Source organism: Miscanthus floridulus, chromosome 8 (genome assembly GCF_019320115.1).
Source record: "Miscanthus floridulus cultivar M001 chromosome 8, ASM1932011v1, whole genome shotgun sequence".
In the NCBI taxonomy this organism is placed as follows: domain Eukaryota; kingdom Viridiplantae; phylum Streptophyta; class Magnoliopsida; order Poales; family Poaceae; genus Miscanthus; species Miscanthus floridulus.
Window position 1 is genome coordinate 207926180 of NC_089587.1, and position 15413 is coordinate 207941592.

Sequence of the window (15413 nt, forward strand, 5' to 3'; positions counted from 1 at the left end):
GGGTTTCCCAAAATCCTGCATGCCACCCTACAAAAACTTATAGTTAGAGATTGTCCCAAGTATGAGGGCTGTGTGTATGAGGAGCGTGGCACCGAGCGGTGTGAGGTTACCGTCTACATCAAGAAGAGTAAAGAGTTCCCCGACCTCACTAAAGCCTAGAGTGTGACCGCAACCAGGTTTAGCTTCATCGACACCTACTAGGTTGTGGCCCGTAAAGCCTTGTGGTACATCTGCCAGATCTATGAGGAGACCATTGCTTGTAACCCCATGCAGTTCTTTCCACCTTTGGATAAGAATCGATGGGCATGGAAGGCTCACATGAAGGCCTTGCAAGGGTGAGATGCGCAAGAGGACAGCCCAACCGTGGTGCACTTAACCACGTACCTGCTTGCTCTAGATGAGCAATATGACCGGCAAGCCTTGGAACCGATGAGCTGCCTCCATCAAGCTAAGGAAGCTGAGATCTTCACTCGGATGCTCCAGGTGTAACTTGCCGAAGTGCATGCTAGTGCTACAGCTGCTAAGAGTCAGAAGGCTGCCATGTTGGAAGCTCTGAAGGAGGCTGAAGATCGATTTGTCCATCAGCTACGTGAGGCCTATCTTGTCACCAGGGCCAAGCAGAGGACGCTGGCTGTTGAAAGGTAGGATGCCCCGATCTTGGAAGGGAACCCTATCCTCCCGCCAGAAAGAAGAAGAACTGGTGTTGTAGCACCACCAGCACCTCCACCCTCGAAACTATCAGAAGAAGAGCCCTTGGTTCCTCTCACTCAGCCTTTGCCACGAGAAGATGTAGATTAGTTGTCTTGGGATGTTGTACCCATAGTAGTAGTGCTTTTCATCACTGTCCTCCGGTATTGTATTCTTGCCGTTGTTGTTCGTCCGTAGTTGTTGAGATCGTCCGCCAATAGGGAAGGTGAACACTATATCGTGAATGGGAGCCTGAATGCCTGTACATTGTACCCGTATAAGACCGTTGGAGTACGCATTTTTATTTATTTCGCTATGTTTATTATGTTCATCTACCCTTAAGTTTCGTTAGACATGCTTAAAGTTTTTAAGGGTGATGTTAAGTGGGTTACAAGAGAAGTTGCCATTCAGATATCAGTAGACCAGCCGTGATTGGATAAGATAGGACATTGTATCGACTAATTGTGGATGTCCCAATAGAACACTTGAATCTCTTTAAAACAAAACCGCCATTGGATTTGAATTCTTTGTCCCTTGTTGTGAAGGGAACCCTTGTTGTTTGAATCTTCCATTGCAATACTCCCCATATTCTATGGTCTATGACCCCACCGCCTTCATGGCATGTAAGTTAGTAATAGTTGCCTGGTTAATAGCTTATGGTGCCGCGATGAAACCGAGGGCTCCCTATGGAACAGCTACCACATGGTGACGCTGCTCAGCACGCGCTAGTATCGAGGTTGTTAACCGAGTACCTTTACCAAGTTACACCGCCATACCACTTTTGATACAAATAATTTCCTTGGAAATATTCAGGTGTTCAAACGGGAAATCCACATCGGGTTGATGACATAGTGTTCTCTCAAGGTAAGCAAGAGGAGGTGGTTTGGAGGAAGAAAGTATGACATGGTCTCATTCTACATGAAAGACGGATGTGGTCAAGTAAAGGAAAGAGAAAAGAAGAGTAGTAAAGAAAGTTAGCCTCGAGTAGTCAAGAGTAATAGAAAAGTCTGAGCGGACGTCATGTTCCAAACCCTATGTTTAGTTGACCACGCTATGCATGCTGGGTCATTTCGCTGCGTGCCCTGCAAACACTGTCTGTATCGAGCCCTTAGCACCCTATTCATGCGTAGCCGCGGCATCGTGCCGCACTCGCCGTCCTTGTGCACTGTGCGCTTTTCCTTTTCCCCAGCATTCAGTCGGCTCTCGACTCTCACGCCTCGTCCCTCGTATCGGATCCCCCCCCCCATTTCCTTCTTTTTGTGGACACGACCGTCCGCACGCCTGCCTTGTCGAGCGGACCCCCCTCTCATCTCATTTATTTCCCCCTTTGCCACTCGCGCAGGTAGCGCACCATGTCCAATCTTATCTTCACAGCATGAACCATCTGTGTATCCCATCCATGTCGCCTCCGCTTCCGGTGTGTTGCGCCTCACCTCCGTTCATCGCTATAAAGTACCCTTGGTCCTTGTTCTTCTTCTTCATCCTATTTCCTCGCATTTGGAGCAGAGCTACATGATCCAGTCGCCATTGTGAAGCAAGATTTGTCAGTCTAAGGTGATGGTGTAATATGAGAAGAAGGAAGAATTTGATCCATTAAAGAAGTTCAAGTTCCCTTTGGTTAGTTTGATCTTAGGGTTCCTAATGTTTGACTTCTCAGTCGACTGTTTCTAGATCTGTCGGTGCTACGCTATGTTTTGGATAATCATTATCGTGTTGTTTCTCCATTGCTCTTGTCTATCTCGCCTTCTGGATTAAGTCCCAGTTGTACCAGGTTGCTCTTGACCATGTATCCCTAGATTTCCGTGGGTTTAGTATTTGAAGTCGTATAATCTTTGTGTAATCTCTGATCTACGTAATGTGATTGCGTTTTCCCCTCGTCTGGTTCTAGCTTCGAATCTCGGGACAAGATTCTTTTTAAGGTGAGTTGGTTGTAACACCCCTAGTGTTACGAGTTCGTTTAGCACCGCGATTTAAACCTAAGTAAAAATTCCAAAAACGAGTTTTTTGGATTTTTGATTAAAAACGTACTTGATGCGATGAGCGAATCCTGTGCGACCCAGTTGTGTGGACTCGAATCAATGTCTAGGTTAAATTTCAGTGCGTAAAAATATTTAGGAATATCGAACGATAATCCTGGTAAATAAATAGCGAACGGTTTGTTCTATTAGCTTAAGCAGGAAAAGCAACCTTTATAAATAAAATAAAATCTATTAATAAATAGAACGATATACACATATAAAGCTTTTGAATCAAATTTAAATTCGAGCTTTGCTAAAATTTTCTATGCCTAGACGTTGCAATTTGTGTAAATTAGTAAACCATTATATATATATATATATATATATAAGTTACGACAATGACTCTAAAGCAAGTGCTAGAAACGAGCTTCATTAATGATAGAACGTGATGTTCCTGCTCTGCTCAACACTGTTCATGGTCATTCATGTCAGCACCGTCCAGATGCCTCTGCTGCCCTGTCTATGTCTGTCTCTGATTTGCTCTTTCGAGCTGAGCAGCCAAGCCTGAGCCAGCACGTGTGCTTCTGGCGTTCCGTCACGACACGTAGACAAGGTTAGGCCGGGTCACTTCCGTATCGCTGCTCGCTCTGTCCTCGGCTTTTGCTTTTCCTTCTCTCTCTGCCTCGATTTCTTGCTACAGATAAGCGTACACGAGCTGGCACTTGATCGCACATTCTAGCATTATCTCAGTGGCCAGAATATATATATATATATATATATATATATATATATATATATATATATATATATATATATATATATATATATATATATATATATATATATATACTGTCTGCATCTGCCGAGCACCCCATGGTCCCGTAGCGCCGCTCCATCTTTGCTGCAGAACATGGCTCGGCTCCTGCCACGCCTTGTCCATTCCCTACCTGTACATGCACCGGCACCGGCCACGCTGTGTCGTGCGCCCATATCTCTTGCCCTGTCCTTGACGCCATCGTGGCTTGCTGCCACTGCTGTCTCGTCGGCTTGTGCACTTTCTCCTTCCCCTTTCTTTTCTTCAACTGATAGGAGGTGTCAATGCTCTTTCTTTTTCTACTGCCCGTGGTCAGGCGTCAGTGCTCTGCCTTACTTGTCTGGTCGTGCTCGACTTTGCTTGTTTGGTCTTGTCCAAATATTTTAATGGGAGCACCAGCAACCAACGACCTTTACAGCACAGGCAAGCCGAGTCTTCACGCTGTCACCTTCTTCCTTTTTCTTTCTCCACTGCTCTCGCTCAGCTCTTCCTCTCTGGCTGCTGTTGCCGTTGCCGTTTTCCCACTGTGTCTGCTGCGCCATTGCCCAGCTCCACGCATAAGAGCGCGCGCCCCTTGGCCCCGCGTTGCTCCTTAGCGCTGCTCCTCCTCTTCCTCCCCACGACGCCTCCCCATGCTCGCAGTAGCCGCTATGCCGCACCGCAGGTGTGAGCCCACCGTCGCCCGGCCACCACGCGTGAGCGCGCGCATGCCCTCAGTCCGCGCTGTGTCTCCGCGTGCCGCACCACCACACGACGCTGATGCTACTTCGCCTTGCCTCGTGTGCCCTGCAGCATCGGCTAGGCCACGCCCTCGTCGCTGAGCAGCCGCGCCTACCAACCGCAACGCAACCGCCATGGCCGCCTGTAACTCCAAGCCACCGTTGCACTCTGCTGCTCCGGGCAAATCTCCTGCGGCTGCTCCCACGTCGCGCGTCGCTGGGCTATCGGCTGGCCGCAGCTGCTCGCCCTACGGCCGCTGCTAGCCATGCCGCCCCACCTACCATCGTCGGCGCTAGGAGTTGTCATGTGGTCGACGTGCCATGCTTCCGACCGCCGTTGCCCGGACACTATGCGTGAGCGCGCACGCCCTTGGTCCGTGCCGTGTCTCTGCCATGGCCGCTTCCACCGCCCCTACCGCGCAGCTCTGCCATGGCCAGCCGCCGTTCCCGCCGGCTGGTGCCCCTCCCGGTCCGTGCTCTGTGTAGAGAATGAAGAAAAGGATGAAGAGGGGTAAGAACCCAAGAAAAATATTGTATAGGGTTGTTATCGTGAAATACATGACTCATTTGAATAGTGCGCTAGATCGTAGGTTGATTAGTTAAAAACCTAGGGTCTTTTCTGCATAAATGCACGCCGAGACTGGGCCAAGCCGCTTGGGCCGGCCTGTTGGCCGTGCGCGGTTTGCTGGGCCAGCCTGCCGCTGGCAGCCGTCGCTGCTGGGCCGTTCGCCCGCGTGGGCCGCCGCCTGCATTGTTGGGGCGGCCTTTGGTCTACGCCTGGGCAAACTGGTGCCACGCGCCTGGGCCGCGTTGTGCGCCTATGGGCCACGCCGAATCTCCGACCGTGGGCCGTGCTGGAACCACTCTAGCCGTGGGCCTTTTGGGCCGTGGTGATCTTTTCCGTTTCTAGTGAATTGGAGTAGATTTTCTAATACAAATTCTGAGCGGGCTTTGTTATTTAAATATAAAATTATTTAGGAGTCCAAAAAAATTATGAAACTAATTTTGTTAAGTTTCTAAAATCATGATCTACCTAATAGTATAATTATTCACATAGACTTGGTATGTTTTTAGGGTTGCTCTAATTATTTTAAAATGATTAATATTGTTAAAAGGAGAACTTGTAGGAATCATTATGGTAAATTAGTAATAGTGTTGGATCTGAAATGTCTAGAGTAGGTTCCTAGCAATATTAGGTACTCGTTGTAATTGTTGTACATCCGGAATAACTAGTTGTTAAATAGATAATGATGCTCAAATTCGAATAATGATTAAATCGATAGAATGGAATAAAGAAACAACTTGGGTTTATGTAACGAAAATGGTTGTTGGGAAATAGCATCTTATCCGACGACATGGATATGTGGCCTAAGTACGGACGTCGTTAGAACGAGCTCGTTAGCTTGTGAGGTGTGATCGGGTTTCTAAGTATTTCGGCTGTCGTTTATTATTTACATCTATGCATTTGCATCAATGCATATCATATAGGTGCGATGATGGATCAACGGATCAATTGGAGGATACATGGGAATCCGAAGATGGTGTAATGGTATTCTCTCCAGGAGATGATGCAATGGGCTTTCTATTCAGATGATGGTGGTTGATCTGAAGATGCAAATACTAACTTTTGGTTATATCTTACCCAGGCAAACCCCGGTGTATAACCCCTACTCTTCTGCAGTTTGAATTATATTTGTGCATTAAGTTTTAAGGAGTTGAATAAAACACACTTGCATATATATGTCTTTATCCTATAAGTCTTACTAGTATGACAGGATCGTGTAGGATGCTATGCTACAGGACTCCGGTTGAAGTCGAGTGATTGCCTGTCACTCGCGAGAGATAGGAAATATATTACTGAATTATTATCACTTGGAAAATATAAATGGTGGAAAGGAAAATGGTGACCGGACAGGGATATGGTTTGGGTATTGGTGGGTGTAAGAAGTTGTATCGCCGTGGACGCGGGGCATGGCTTGGTTACACTGTTTTCCCTGTCTATGTCGGTTAAGGACCGGCCGTTGCATAAGCCATCGAGGCAAGTCACAGACTTATTATCCCGAGCACATACTTGGGTATGGGCGCTTGGAAGACTTATTGCTCTATTGTCGTGGATCCGGCTCTGTCTGGACCGACTGTCAGGGTTTTATTTTGGTGGAGGAGATCCTTGCACCGCACTGAGTTTGGGGCTCAGGGGCAGGGGCTTGGAGTCCTAGTTTGGACGGGGACCTAGACACCCATGACAGGAGAGTGATGGGTTGGTCCTGCTTGTGCCTTGAGTACAAGTGGGGCGTGTGTTTCCGGGGTACCCAGCTAGGGGCATTGATTCGTGAATCGCCGAGCAATCCGGTACGGCTTGTTTCGTGTCTAGCATCGTAGTAAGAACTGAAAGATGAAAGATGGAAAAATAAAATCTGATTGCTTACCACCTGCTTGAAAGTAGCACAGGTGCTTACATAGAATGGTTAGTTAATGAACCAATGCGGCTATAAATAAAAATCGAATATAAGGACGTGCGCCTAGTAATACTTCCTGCAAAGGCAATAAACCCACAAGCTAGATAGCCTTGCATATCCTTGGAGTTTTTTCTTTCCTCTTATCGGGTAAGTCTTGTTGAGTACAATTGAGTACTCAGGGTTTTATTCCCCCTGTTGCAGGTGATAGGTGGAGGCTTGAGCTGACCTTTATGTGTGGATTCCTTCTGGTGGGCTCAGATAGGATTTTATTTACGCTACGATCGTAGTTTTTATTTATAAATCTTACTAAATGTTTTTTACAAATGAAAGTTTTATAATCTATTGTCCTAGTTCACATATCAATGATTCATCATGTTATGAATAGATAATTATTTCCGCTGTAATTCTGATCACATGTTTATATTCCGCTATTCAATTAAATTATTCATAACTCGGATAATATGATTATATTCTGCTATTATAATAATAAATATTATACTCTGATGTTGTATTAAAATGGATGCAAGAAATGGTTAAGAATGATGTAAGCTTTATTCTCTCATTTGTGATCCTGATAGTAAAAATGTGGATTTTTTTGTTCTCCCCTGGGGTGTGCCCGATGGAATCGAGTAATTTGGTATTCTTCCTTGGGTGCTTAGTGTCTAATGGAAGACGAGCACTCCTGAAAGATATTATATTAGACGGTTCTGCCACAGCTAATCGCAGCATTTAGTGGTCAGATGACAGTTGGTTTGATCCACCACGCGGCAGGACCATAGTACCCTGTTAATAGGGTACCTACCTAGCTTCAGTGACCAATATCAAGGACTTTACTAAAAAGTATGCCACACAAAATTTCTATATATAATTCGATTAAATTAATAATTATAAAATTTTTACAATATAATTCAGTATATAGCCAATAAATAACATGATAAGTTTTATGACCTGTTAGGTCAGCTACAACTAGTTATTAGCTGCGGATAAAAAATATCTCAAATTAGTTGGGGTGGACCAGCTAGTTGGCTAAGAGCAACTCCAAAAGATCTATACCTCCTTCCCAATATGAAGGAATAGGGATTTTGGTCGAAAAAAATCCCTCACTGTATCTTCAATTGGATCTCTAAATATAGACGTCCTCTATTCAAATTTTTTCGCTAGCTAAAGATAGAGAGCGAGAATGACTCTCTAGAGTGAGCACTAAGATATAGAAATGTTGTTAGAGGGTATAGAGATATAGAAAACGTCACCCAAACAAGTTATTAAATAATAATGATTTAGATAGTAAATTTTAGAAAGACTCTTCGAGATGCTCCGATAACTAGTTGAAAACTTGGCTAAAATATTAGCTTCATATTAGCCCCGTGTTTAGATGGGTTAGGACTAAAGTTAGCTCACTAACAATTAGCCATGCATCCAAACAGGATCATAATTTCGAAGATGAAGTTGAAAACTTCTATAAATTACAATAAAACTAGTTCAAATGATGTATTGATAGTTTGAAATATAGACTACAATATAATTATTTGTATTTTTTAGCTGACGGTTAAATATATAAGTTTGTTTTTTTTATTTTTTATAATATATAAATATATATACACACACTAGGAGCCACAGTATGCCGAGGCATACCTGGCATACCCCCTAGACCCGTCCATGCTTGGCTTGAGTGAGATTCATCACCCCCCCTTATTTCTCGTATTTTTGTTTGGCCCCTCCATGTAACGTGAGGTTCAACATGTTAGGCTTAATGTTGAGGAATGTGCTAATAATCTCATTAAAATTCAGTGTAGACTTAACAATAACCACTATTACATATGTAAGAAACACCGTTTTTGGGAGAGATGGCTCCACCTCGATTTGTGATAATGTTTTTATTAATTTATGATAAAGTGAATACATATTTATGATACATGTGCTACTATAAAAGTGAGGATCCATCACATTGTACACATAACACGTACATATCCAATTTACAAACAAGCCTGACAAAGACAATTCACCAACAGTAAACTTAATTATCAAATACAAAACTTATTGGACCCATCACATTGTCGTTCTACCTGAGTTCCGAATATCATCGTCACGATGACATAGAGAGGGAGAAGTATGAAAGCTGACGTATATTTATGCATGATCAGCCCATTTCTTGATTTGCCGTGGTTGGTGTGTGCACCGTCGAATTGTCTAGGGGTTTGGGGGGGGAGGGGGGGGGGGGGGGGGGGGGGGGGGGGGGGGGGGGAGGGGAGGTGGGGGGGGCAGTTTGTCGGCTTTGGGGTGTTTTTGTCGTAGGTAGGAAAAAATTTAGGAGGGGATAAACAACAACAATTAGCAAGAAAAGAGGTTCAGCAAATCTCAGCCCCTCCTACCTGTACATCTACAGCTAAAATTTCAAACGGCGGCTCTACGGGGCTTCGCTTGCTCGCGAGCGATAGGGGGGCTGGAGCCCCCCTAGCCCCACCGCTGGCTCCGTGCCTGTCTGTCGTCGGTTGCTGCAGGTACAGGCGTTTCATGATCTGTATGATAGGACGGCCGACGCCGAAGGCGGACTAGCCGCCGGTGGATGTGGATCGATCGTTGCCGCCGTCCAGGTCCAGCTGCCGCGCCGTCGACCCTGACACCGCCAACAGCATCAGCACCGCGATCTGCAGTGGCAAAACGAATGACGACCTACTGATCGACGTGGCCATCCTTACAACGCAAGCTGGCACACAGTTTCAGCGTAGCTAGCTAGGAGCATCAATAGAGAAATGACTTTTGATCCACTTCGAAATTTGGCTTTAGTCCCGGTTGGTAGTTTTAATCGGGACTAAAGGTCCATGCCAACGGCTACTGCGACACGCTTTTGCTGCAGGGGACCTTTAGTTCCGGTTGGAGCTACCAACCGAGACTAAATGTTAACTTTTACTCCCGATTGGTCCCTCCAACCGGGAATAAAAGTCTACTCCCGGCTGGAGGCTTCGTCCGGGACTAGAAATGGACCTTTAGTCCCGGTTGCTGTCTCCAACCGAGACTAAAGGTCCCCTCCTATATATATACAAGAACCGTCCTACCCGCTGAGCACGGGTGTCTTCTCCGTCCACACAGGTGATGAACTTGTGCAGCTTCTCATCTTCTCTCTCATTACCATATGCTAATCTCTAGTTTTCCCATCTGTGTAGATCTAAAATATACTTTTGGTCTTATAGAAGCTGTGATCTTGTGGATGTGGAATCAGAAGCCGCAACCGAGGCAAATCAATCAGTCAGGTGAAGATTCATCCATCTCGTGGTGGTGATTCATGCAGATCCCGTCTGTGCGAAAAGAAGGTTTAGGCGCAGCAACCTCTACAGCCTCCAAAGAAGGCATTTCCATTTTTCCCTTTCCATTGATTTTTGTAAGAATAAATCAATGCAGAGATGCGGTGAATCCATCTGGTTCTTGCTAGTTAGTGCTTCCTTTCTTTAGTATATATGGACAAATCATTGCAGGTGTTTCGTTTCTTTAATCTAGGCAAGATTGCTATCGAATAGACAATTTTTTTTGTTAACTAATATATAGAAAATCTTCAGATTTGGCATGTGGTGTTAGAATTTTTTGTTGTTGATAAAATTAGCTCATACGGTACATTTGTATTCTAGGCTATTTTAGTTTATTATATTACTAATTTCATCTTTGTTTTGAACATTTGCATATGTTATTTTGACTATCTGATCATGAAGAATGAAAGGCCAGGACTGTCTCGTCATGAAGAATGGAAGGCCGGCCGTTGATTTTGTAGTGGCTGGCTGTTCATTTTGTAAAAACTAAAAGCTGATAGTATATTGCTCTAATGCTACTATTTTAGTAAACATTATTAAGCTTCTCGTGTGCTTGTGATGATTATTCAAACATTTCCTAGTGAGAATGTATACGGGGCATTTTGACTAACATGCGGCTGCAATCCAAACAACTACCACAACTCTTTATCTAACATTTATAACAATAAACCAAACAGCAGTCATATTATAACAAAAAAAAACCAAACAACAGCTACCATATTATAACATTTATAATAAAAAAGAAAACATTTAGTCTCGGTTGGTAATACCAACCGGAACTAAAGGGCCGGCCCACGTGGCCAAGCCGGGAGGCCTCTTTAGCCCCGGTTGGTATTACCAACCGGGACTAAAGGTGGACCTTTAGTCCCGGGCGAGAAACCGGGACTAAAAGAGGGGTCCTTTAGTCCCGGATTCGTGCTCCTGGTTGGGAAACCAGGACTGAAGGGGTTTTCCAACTGGGAGTACAGCTTGTTTCTGTACTAGTGTAGGTGTTTGCAGTGTACGTATAACCTTGTTTGTTTTCCTCTCTGAGCTATACCTTGATATAATCTGCACGGGTATATATATAGGAGCTTCAAAGATCTGCGAAATTTCCATGCAAAGACTTGCCTCCTTAATGACGACGTGAGAGACTCGACACTGCGGACTGCGGTAGACTGAGGGCGCACGCGCTGAGGTGCTGCTTTCACGCGGATTTCTTCTGCTTCTACATGCATACATACTGGTAGGTCTTCAGAACGGAAAACTGCATCCAGTCCAATTAAAAAGCTTACAATAATCTCGGGCTGTGGCCGGATGCCGGCCGGCGTAGGGTTCAGCAGGCGCGCGTTGCCGACTACTCGATCAGTGATCAATGCCTGCATGCACACGTCAAGCGCGGCCCCGCCCTGCCGGAGTCCGTCCCGGACCACGGTGAGGTGGATGGATCCACGTACGACCGTATCAATGTCTTCAGGCGTGTCCGACGCGTCCAAACAAATTGAGGGCATATTTGATCCCAATTGGATTATAGTACAATATCTAGATTATAGACGAGATAATAATAATAATATGTATGGATTAATTATGGATTGCAATAATCTAGACAGTTAGGATCTCTAGATTATAGATGTAGATTATTATTATTAGTTGGATTACAAGCGGCTTGCAAAATAGATTTGAAATGGATGATTATAGGACTACAGTAATCTAGGCGTTGGATTTTTATAATCGAACTCATAATCCGGGATGTTTTGATCAGTCCTAGATTTGATGCAAGTGCACGCATTTTTTCTGAATTTATTCTAGGTTCTAATAACAGCACTATTCTTTTAGCATGGTAAGGTGAGTGTATGTGTATGCATGTGAGTGTCTATGTTTGTACTTGTTATGAAGAAAGATACTGAGATTTGGAACTAGAAGAGTAATAAGAGTTCAACTATCTTTCACTTATATTTTTTTGCGGGTAATCTTTCGCACTTTGTTTTGGTTGGGGTGGGGGTAACATCCTGCTTGTTTTTTGGTTTAGAAATACTCCATTCATCCCAAAATAACTGCATATCTTGCTTTTTCAAGTAGTTATTTTAAGTTTAATGAGATTTATAAAAAATATTATTAATATCTGTATCAACTAATATGTTTATTATGAAAAAATTATTAATTGAATCATACTTATTACACATCATGAATATTAGTATATTATATATATATATATATATATATATATATATTTGACCAAAATTCAAAAAATAAATTCTTTAAAAAGAGATATACAATTATTTTGGGATAGATCGAGGGAGTATTACCGTTCTTTGTATATAATGACCGGTTGACCGAAAACTTTCGTACAAAACAAAAGGCATAGGGGCATGCAGTGGCAATCAAATAAATGCTACTCTCTCTATTTCAAATCACAAAGTTTATTCAGTTCATATATATCTTTTTCTATACATCTTAATATACATTATATCTAAATACATAACTTTTACTACGATGCTAGAGAGCTAGACCTACATCGGTACATGCATGCAGGCATTATTCACGTAATGGGAGCGTAGGTTCCAATGCAATCACCATGCATATCTCTGTTCATCTCTATTCTCTAGCGAGGAGGAGGGCATCCGATGTTTTTATCATTAGTTCCACACGAATGGCCTAGTCCTGATGACTTATTCTCATCCACCGGCAGCAGCCTGTGCAGACCTCGCCCATGCACTGACGACCTTGCCGGCGGTGGGGGCGGGGGCAACAACGCAGTGCTGGTGGAGCCGGCTTGGGAGGCAGGCTGTTCTCCCGACAACACCCGCGCCGTGGCACGGGTGGCCGAGCCTGACGTGACCATGAGAACCAAGAGCATGGCCACCACCACCTTTCTCATCGTGGGCGACATGGAGATGGCGAACATCATATCTCTACTACTCGTAGTAGCTCACAGCTCTTCTCTAGTCTCTCTTCTAACTTAGCTAAGTACTACGAGTTTTGTGGGGAAGTGGTTCGATCGCTATATGTACCAAAATTAATTTATGCAACTTTGCAAGTACAGAGTGGAGCATAAGCACTAAGGTACGCGATCACCCACCAGTATTTATAATGAGGGATGTCGGTCTAGCTCTTTTTGCATTGTCAAGGTCGAACTTACTCTGAAAATTCGATGGTTTTTACGTGTGCGACTCGCACGTTAATCTGACTAATTTTAGCAGTGGGCAGTCGCAATGCACATATTCAAATTGACGCGGTTCAGGCGCTGCCAAAAACTTCTCAAATGTTATGCGGAAACGAAAATAGTCGGTCGGCCGGCGATCGATGTATCTATCCTTCAGCTTTATGCTTGCGTGGAAAAAAGCTCGAAAGCTAGCTAGCGCTACAATTCGTCGGCGCGCGCGGCGTCTTTACCGTGAACATTGTGTCTACATACTACCCCAACGAGTTATGGTTTTGCAAGACCGGCACTGACGAAGACGGACTGGAAGCGTCAGGAATACTGGTGTGTTGTTGTGTGGTTCCACGCGAAGAGACGAAATTGACCGTAGACGTTATTCTATTGACGCACTACTGATGATGGTTTGGAGTTCACTAATTGCCTAGTGAACACGGCGTAGACGTATATATACATGTAATGCTGTAGATTAATTTTATGTTCTGTGAAAATTCAGAAGGGAGAAATTTCTAAGAAACGTCCAAGAAAGTTTTGTCGAATTGGAACCAAAGACGGATCAACTGGAAATGCGGCGCTTGAAACAAAGTAATGCTTTCCAAAGCTGGGGAGATCGATGTTGAAGTACTGGAAGTTCGAGACAAGTATACCTTTTTTGTTATGCATTTACATTTTGATGAATTATATCTGTGGTTGATCAGATATCTAAGAAAATGAATGTAGTTATTAGTTATGTATTTCCCTTTTGGCAAAGATTAAGGTGTGATGACTTGGGACGCTATGGGCGCAAGAAACTTTTAAGAAGATCCTCCGAGCATTCAGAGCAACTCCAACAAAAAATTTATATCCTTCCTAATTTATGGAAATAGATATTTGTTGAAAATATCTCTATCAGCCTTTTTAATTGGATTTCTAAATATAAACATCATTTAATATGGATTTCTCGTTAGTGAAAGATAAAGAACAATGATGATTCTCTAGAGTGCACACGACGTATGAAAAAAAGCTGAGGCGTGTGGTATAGCTTATTGAACCGCTTCGAAGCTGTTTTACAGCTCTCCCTGCCAAACGGACAGAAAGGGAAACGCTTGACACACAAAGCTCCGGAAAACACGGTGAGACAAGCGAGCAGCGTGAGGTGAAGCCCAGATCCTTTTGCCCCTGTGCACGCAGCGAGGCCGGGCGGGTACGACGGCGAGCAGGAGCACGGGCGCTGGCCGCAACGACGAGGTGGAGCTCGGCCGTGTGCTGCACCGGTGAGGAAGTGGACCTCGACGCGGACCCGAGCGCTGTTGCTCCCGTATCAGACCGCCGCCGCCGCTGTCGCTCTGGCCTCTCGCCGCACAGCCGGCCGGCGCGTGCGATGGCTGCCTCATCCGCGCTTCTGTTGGGATGGAGAAGATAAACTTCCGTGCTGGGATGGAGAACAGGACAAGATAATATGCGTGTTGTGTTCGGTGGATAAGAGAGAACGTGGAGAGAGAAAAGGCAAAGGTAAAATAAGTAAGGAAAAATGAAGAAAAATAAAAATAAAAGGGTATTATGGATACTTCACTAATTTGCATTCCAAGAGAAGCTATTTTACAAAAACAGTTCACCAAAACAGATTCAACTCGACCAGCAGAGCTGCTTTTTGAGCCGAAGCCAAGAAAAACTGATTCACCAATGAAGCTGAGATGTACAAAACAGGCCCGTAGGATACGATGTCTACTTAAATGACTTTCCAAATGATAATTTAAAGAGTAGATTTTAAAAAGACTCTTTAAGATGTTCTTTTCTCTCATACTCGTTTTTTTTCTTGTATTATAGTTTTGGTTTTTTTTTTGTAATTTACGGTCTACAACAAGAAAGATAAAATAGTAAAAGATATAAAAAAGATAAAATGTAAATTACAATATATTATGGATCCATATGTCAAAGATATGAGGTCAGCAATCTGATGGATGCAATGAAGAACGTAACTAGCCCATTCAGGGTTCCTTATTCAAGTCACGAGTCAGAGTCCTTACCAGTTGGTCACATACGACACATCAGTCATTCTTAAATAACAATTGGAAATAGCGACCCCACTTAATTTAGTACGAAAATGGTTCCATTTTGGGGACGGTGAAGTAAACGGAATAAGATGTGCGGTTTTTTGGATGAGGGAATGTATCTGTCAGGAAATTAGATAATCGCAGAATATATTATTGGTGTATCAGTACTATATCTATATATATACCGCGTTAAAATAAGTATACATATACTAAGGACTAGCCCGTGCACATGGACTAACTGCAGAAACGAGGCAATTCAGTAGTACTAATAAATAGTAATTCGCTTGAACTTATCAGCTATGGTACAGTGT